Genomic DNA, 8,268 nt, shown 5'->3' on the forward strand with positions numbered 1-8,268 from the left:
TTGAACCGCGGTCCCCGATGCCTTGCCAAGCTTGTTCTAAGTAGGTGCTCTAGACCACCGAGCCATCTCTCCAGCCCACCAACGCTGTTTTTTAAAAAATCATAAATTGCTGTGTCCATTAAAGTCTCATTATTCTCCCAACTCACAACAGAGTAAATGTGAACTAAATATGTGTCAACTGAACCAAATATTTTAAAGGTATATTTCTCTTATTTGAAATGAAGCAACTACATTTCTTGTATAATTTTTGTCTGACCACCAGCTCTCATGATTTGCCACTGCGTCAATTATACCTAAGCAACTCTTCTTGTAACCTTATTGACTTGCTGTGGCTCTGCTCCACCTTAAGCCTACCTCACCTCATGGCTTTGCTTAATAAAACACCCATTTGTCCATCAGCTGACAAACGGATAAAAATGACATGGCATTTTTACACAAAAGCGTATTATGCAGCTATAAAAAAGATGCACTTGAGGTTTTTACAGGCAAATACATGCAACTAGAGACCATACTGGTAGATGAAGTAAATCAGAGCTTCACGTGCAAACATTGTATTGTCTTGCTAGTGTAAAAATATGAAAGAGTAAATAAAATCTGAAAGGCACAGGAGATACTATGAAAGGAGAAGCATCTGTTTAAAGAGAAAGAAAAGGGCAAAAAGCAAAAGAAAAAATGACGCATTTATGTATATGTACAGGGTAGCTTGGGTAATCATATAGTTGAGTTCTGCTGGTCTAATGAAATGAGCAGGTAATGCCTAAATTATTTTTCTTTTCCTTTTTAATTTCTGATAATGTCTTTTTAAAAACAATTTTGGTGGTTTTAATCAGATAATCTAAACAAATAATTTGAAGATAAAATTATGTAATATGACACCCGTTGTCTAATTCTTATTTTTATTTATTGAAATTTTGAATCATTTCTATTTTTTTAATCATTTTTTTCTCTTAAAAAATGTGCCCTTGAGAGATGGGGCTGGTAGGCCATGCATTTTCTGGATGTTCATCTGTTCCTCTCAGACAGAAGCTTTCTTGCAATAAATTCTTCCTACTCTTAAAAAATGGGCTTAGAATGTGCCTGCAGATGAATAACTTCCCATCCAATTAAATTACATAAAAATTTGATATTCAATTTTGTCATTCATTTCCTAAGCTCCCACCTAAAGATTAGGATTAATTAAAAATAATATATTGGGAATTCATACTGTTTACAATATTTGTATTTTCATATAATACCGTCAAAGTTAGAATACCAACTACTTGTGAATATTTTTATATAGTAATATCAAATTTATTTAAGTATACAAATCATTTCCAAGTAAACATAGTTATCTATCTTTTGGTTCTTTTGTTTATGGGACAGGATCTCACTGTGCAGTTTGTGAGGGCTTTAATTCACTGCACAGAACGTGCTAGTCTCAGATTTCTCCTGCTCTTCCTGACTCAGGCTCCCAGGTGCTGGGAGTGCAAGGTGTGCCACCACACCTGGCACAGATATCTCCCTTTAAAGCACTATTTAATCCACAGAAAAATGAAATGTAAATTTCTTCTTCCTAAATTTGAAAAGTTCTAGGAAATGACACCATTACAACTGAGCCAATGAATTTGTCCTTTATCAAAGGCAAGTGTAATTCTGTGTGTGTGTGTGTGTGTGTGCGCACGCGTGCACGTGCATGTGCATGTGTGATATGAGCATGTAAAACGTACTCTTTTAGTAAATTTAATTTAATAATGATAACTGCAGTCCTTCTAATGTACATTGGGTATTACTTTTGTTCATCCCAAATAATTTTAAATCAGCAAACTCTTTAAATAATCAGAATAAAACACATGTATTCATCGTTCAAAAATAACTTAAACATGAGCATGATTTAAATTATGTGAACATCCTGCATCAGTGCACAAGGTAGGAAAACAAAGAGGAATACTTCATCTACGGGAAGCAACAAATGGAAAATACCGTGTAAAACATAAAAAGAAAATTAGAAAAGGAAAACAAAAGCAGGGTTTTGAGGAAAATCTACTCATTAGAAGCACTAGTCTCTGCTGTGACTTCTGATACAAGTGCACAACATTTCAAATTATTCCCTCAGTATCCTAATTTTTTTTTCTACCTTGTCTGTTGTGTGTCTTTGTAATAAAGGTGCCAAAGCCATATTAGAAAAGGTAAGTCAGATGCAGGGCTGCACACCTTCCAGTAGTTTCCCACGGATTTAAAAAAGCCTAGATACCCTTGAATGTCCCTGAGAGATCCATTGGTGGCCTGAGCTCCCTTGTCTCACCGTTAGGGAGCTCACGCACTCTGCCTCTCCTTTGTGCTCACTCAGCATTAGCAAGTGCACCACCACTTTGGTTCTAACAAAACTGGACATAACTCTGGGCTGGCCAAATAGGTCAGTGGATTAAAGCACCTACTTAGGCAGACTCAAGAGCCAGGGTTTCGATTCCCAGGCCTGCTGTGCAAGACCCGCCCGGGGCACACTGAGATGGCAGGTGAGACTGGGAGTGCTGGCACAAGCCTGTAATCTCAGCATTTGGGAGGCTGTAAACAGGAGTATCACTATGAGTCCCCGTGTGACTGTATGACTCCTATGTGTCGTGAGACCCTGTAGACCCTGTCCTAAATTAAAAAAAAAAAACTGGACATAAGTACAGACACTCACTCTTGCATGGTTCCTGTCCCAGACACAAGAATAGCTATGCTTTTGCTTCCCGGTAGATCCTACCAGATTTCCACTTTATTGGTAGTTTTTGATCAGAAAATTTAACTCTAATCCCTTTCCTTTAAATCTCCCCTTTATTCCATGACTTAGTTTTCATCACAGATATTTCTATCTTGTGATACATTTATTTACATGTTCAACTTTAATTCTCATCTCAAGAGTATTAGGTCTGTGAGGTCCCCAAACTTAGTTTACCTTTTATTTTATACTGCTACACCCATCAACTTTACATGGCCTGAAATGGAGTAGCACCTGCTCAACAAAAAAAATATGTTCAAATAAATGAAAGGACATAGGACAGATGGACAGGATTTTTTAATGTAACAAAACATTATGAATTTAAGCACAAAAACTGAGAATACATTTTTAACATTTTCAATAAATTTTTCATAAATGCATTTCTGAAAATATATTCTGAATTCTGCAAAAATATGCTGAATTTTTCTTGAGTGTATTGGATTCATTTATGAATAGAAATGACAGTATTGAAATATGCCACAAACCACTGAGCTCTACAAATCTTTCTTGCTCCTATACAGAGTAACCACACACAGGAAGTGTTATAGCTCTGTTATAGTTTGGATCTGAAATTACCACCAAATCTGATGTGATGAAAGCTTAGCGCTTGATATTGCAGTGCTCAGAGTGAGGCCTATAGGAACGGGAATTGGCACACAAAGCTCTTGGTTCACCTCCCTCACTGGGAGGTGGGGGACGCAGGTGAGGTATCATCAGCAAATGTCCTAGAGTAGGGCACATCTCATCCTGGGCACCATTTCTTATGTGTCTCTGAGCTTATCTCCTCTCTCCTACCACCTCTCTACCACCTCATCTATCCATCTCTTCCCTGTTCTTTTCTTCCTGGCCATCACAAGGCGAGTGACATTCTACATTCACAACTTTTTATGACACCCCAACTGCCTCATCATGGGTCAAAAAATACTGAGCCAAAGGTCCATTTAAACCTATGAGATCTCAAGGCACAATACATCTTTCCTTACATTAATTTCCTAAATTACTGCATCACTGTAATGAAAGTCTGAGTAGCACAAATACTTCTATTTACAAATTGTTTATTTTTCTTTCCTCCACTAGAAAAATGCCATTTCTTTTTTTTAAAATATTTATTTATTTTTATTTATTACATTTATTTATTGTGTGTGTGTGTGGCCAGCTCAGCCCACCAGGGGGCGGGGCTGGCTGGCATGTGGTGCTGGGGATCGAACCGTGGTCCCTGTGCTTCGCCAAGCTTGATTCAGGTAGGTGCTTTAGACCACTGAGCCATCTCTCCAGCCCCCAAAAAATGCCATTTCTTTTTCACCATTGCTCATTATCAGACATTAAAATATAATATTTATTGAACTGTTATTCATATCAAGCTTTTTAGGAGTTATGAATTCAAAATTTTGTTAGACATAGTGCCTAAACTCCAGCATCATCCTGGTTTGTCAAATAATTTTCATTTTCCATGTAATGATTTATCCCTACCAAATAAAATGTTTTAGTAGAAAATTAATTTGATGTTCCCTTCAAAATCATCACTTAAAAAAGAGCAAATTTGCCTTCTTCTCTTCTACCTTGTGAGGATGCAGAATGAGCCTCCTAACTGGGCCCAAATAGTAGAAGTTTTGTCATGGACTTTTCCTGGGCTCTAGAACTATGACATAGTACACTTTTGTTTTTTAAAAGTGTGTACTCTGTGGTTTTATGTTATAGCAACTCAAATAAAATACCTCCAATTTGATTTGCAAACAGATATCATTGCTATCTGTTTATCAATAAAACTTTGAAAAAAAATAAAAAAATACCATGTACTCACACACGTACAACGCTCTGAAGAGAAACTTAAGAAATCTTCAATACCAAAATCTGTCTTCTATTTAAGAAGTTTACATAAACCAGGAAAGACACTGAAAACTCATATCTATAATGAGTCTACTTTTACAGTTCAAGCTTAAGAATAATAGAAAAATAAAAATTAAAGAATAGTAGAAAATATATCTCTGAGTTAATGTCTCCATCATTTGAGAGAAAAACTTTTTGCAAATGCAGTTTGAGCATTGTGTACCTTCTAAGGCTGGGGAGATAACTTAGTGGTCTGAGCGATTGCTTGACAAGTGCAAGGTCCAGAGTTCAATCCCTGGTACCACATTTCATGCCTGCCCCAGAATCCTGCCTGTGCCATCCCAGCCCTGAAACCAGATATGTGGCACACACCTGCAATCCCAGTGCTGGGGAGGCTGAGACAGGAGAATGAGGCTGATTTGCATAGTGAGACTCTGTACCAAATAAATAAAAATTAAAAGAGAAAAATATTTTCTGCTTTCTAATACTTACATAATGAGATTTTTATAAGGATTTGCTGAAAAAATTGGCATACTTAGTGGAATGACACAAATTATAATTCTCTTTTTAGTTTCCTCAATGATTTTTAAAGAGGAAAATAAAGATAATCTACACATGTTTTGCATGTAACTGTTGTAAAAGATATTCCATGGTTAAACTGAATAATTAATTGTCTAGTGAGAAGAGATTTAAAGAATGCCAGATATGCTACAATTTTATTATTTCTTTCACTATTATAATTTTTCCCTATAATTTTGTAGAAAAATCTGAGCATTGTAATTTAAGTAGGTTACAACTTTGGGATATATATATATATATATATATATATATATATATTTCAGACTTCTGCGTTTATACTTCCTTTTGACTTCACCATATTCTTGCGAGCAGGGGATGTTATCTTTCCTCTGCTCTGTAAAAGTGAACACTTCCGTGTCGCACGAGGCTGAGCAGGTAGCGTAACAGCGACAGGGAGAGGCCACCGCTATCTGTCTCAGGAGACTCCATGGCAGAAGTCACCCCTTTAGCTTTTCACCACGCTCACACCGATAAGCTTTTTGGATGGGAAGAAAAGGCATCTCGACTGATAGCAAGCCTCTGAAAAGATTAAGTATCTTAAGTCGTGGTTTCTAAATTAGATACTAGAAACTAAATTATTTATTTAGCAGAGATCAAAAGGGATTCAGTTTCTCAGAATATTACTGATGCTATTTAATGTATAATTTACTTGAGTTAAAGATCACAACATAAGTTATAATCTAGAACATGTAGAAAAGTGTTGTTCTTAACATTTATAGTCACACTTTACTGACATACTAAATTTTCAGAAAAGGAGACTTGAAAACTATATGCTTTTTAATTGTACATCCCTAATTCAAATTCTGTTAAGACAAACTGTATCTTAATTTTATAAGCCATATATAGAATACTTTTTTCCCTAGAGAATACATATTAATAAAGAGGAATAGAAATATAAAGAGTTTGCAGATGTGTCTTGAGATAGGCACGTAGAAGCTTGCCATTAGTAAAATTCTCAATTTTCTAAGGCCTCTGTCCCAAAAGGTATCTGAGGAAGGAAAACACCCTACACGAATTTCATTCTGGGTTTTCTTAAAAGGAAAAACCATTTCCTGGTCTTCTAAATAGTAAAACACATCACTGTAATAGCAACAACATTGAAACTAAAATTTTAAACTTGTTATTTTACGTACACTTACAAAAATATTATATGTCCTAATTTCTAAATCGAAGTTGTATAAGCATCATTTGCTATTTTAATTTCCATGATAATAATTAGAACTTCAGGGGGCAAGCTGCATGAGAGTGCTGTGGGCACACCAAGTGTAGAGTGTGAACTAAGGATGTCATTTCTTTACGCTAGAGTAATTTTAACCCTTTTGGAACTAAATATTTTCATGACGCAATATTGCTGTTGTGTTCGCAGTGCGGTTCATGTGCCAATCAAAAGGTTCATGTGCCGGGATGTCTTGAAAATAAGAATACTGAAAAATAATTGTACATGCCAAATGTATGCATTACTGTGCTAAATATACAAGGAGGCATCTATTGATGAGGAGTTAATAGTTTTTGATACAGAAATAAATCTGTAAAAGAGGTAACATTTTAATTTATCATGCTTCATCAAGCAGTATGGTAAGCCAGATGACACCAATAGAAAGTCAAAGTAATGAGTTGTGATTAACTAAGCCCAAAGTTCTGTGCACAACTTCGGAAAATGAATGAATACAAATAAAACATGTACTATCCTTGTAAATGCCATGACAATTTCATATATCCATGCAATTAACACACTAATTTATGTGAGAAATTTGCAATATATGACTAGATCTAAATCAAAAGGTCAGGCAAATTGTAGAGCCTAAGTAAATTAAAATGGCCCCTGAGGATCACTTAACATGGATATTTATTAAGTAGACTCCTCATTGTTACTTAACTATAAAATGTACTTATACTGCCACATTGATGAAGAGATACAGAACAATTTTTTGTTGCTATTGTAAGAAGACAGGAGCCATTAGTACTTTGCATTAGATATTTTAAAAGTTCTGTGACTTGATGACTCAAACATTTTTAATATAAAATATTGTTACAAATGATCTTCATTTAATTTAAACACTGCGAATGAGTTATATTTGTTTTAAGTGATATCCACTGACATTGACTAATTTCAAAATTTTGTATGTAAACAAATATGCTTCATTATAATTAATCAAAAACAAAAAAGAACATAATTGTCCATATTGACCATTCAAATGTTTTTATTGAGTATTATTATTCAAAAATGACTTTCCACAGAAGCACTGTTAAAAAATTGAAGAAATGGCCACTTTGTTTTAAATAAGCACATATTTGATTGAATTTATCTAGAATATGATTGCTATAAATGAGAAGTCATTACCTAATAAGTGTTTGGGTCCAATATTGCTTGCTCTTTAATATTTGATTTATAGGCATTTTCAGTATGGTACTTTTAACATTCCTGTTGGATTAATACCTCTGAGAACAGTTTTATACTACAGTATTATAGTAAGTCCTCAAGCTTTCTCCAGATATTCTGCACCCTGATCAGCATTATTAGGCTTAGATTGTGTCAGGGAACTATGGAGTAATAACAGATATGAACAACCCTGATGGACTAAACTGACAGTTCAGTCTCACTCAACAATAAAGTTAGAATAATAGAAGTAATTTGGTCTTTTAAAGTGTGATGTTACTAGTAGGATTCTTAATAGTGGGTTTTGTTGTGTCAATATCCTTCTTTCTGTATGGATGGTTATTTTAAATCTCATTTAACTGACTTTTAGTTCATTATAAATTATGGCTTGTGATAAACTTGTCCTTTGTGAGATCTTCCAGTATTCTGCAAAGAGCCTAGTAGTTTCATAGTAATTACAGAATAAGCATGTAGACTTGGACATGCTACATGCTCAATTAAAAATATTCACTTTGGACAGTTGATAAATAAATGTTTGTGTAATATTTCACAATCTGTATTGTCAAGGATTTTAACTAATGTGTAAAATTAAGTAACGAGATCCCATTAAATTTTCCTCTCTCCCTAGTTTTTCTTTCTTTCTATATTTTCTTCTTCCTCCTTTCTTCTTTCTCCCTTCATTTTTCTTTCCTCTTCCTCCTCCCCCCAAAACATAGTACCATAAAATGAAAAAGTATAATATTTT

This window comes from Octodon degus, unplaced genomic scaffold (assembly GCF_000260255.1).
Source record: "Octodon degus isolate 3935 unplaced genomic scaffold, OctDeg1.0 scaffold00013, whole genome shotgun sequence".
In the NCBI taxonomy this organism is placed as follows: Eukaryota; Metazoa; Chordata; class Mammalia; order Rodentia; family Octodontidae; genus Octodon; species Octodon degus.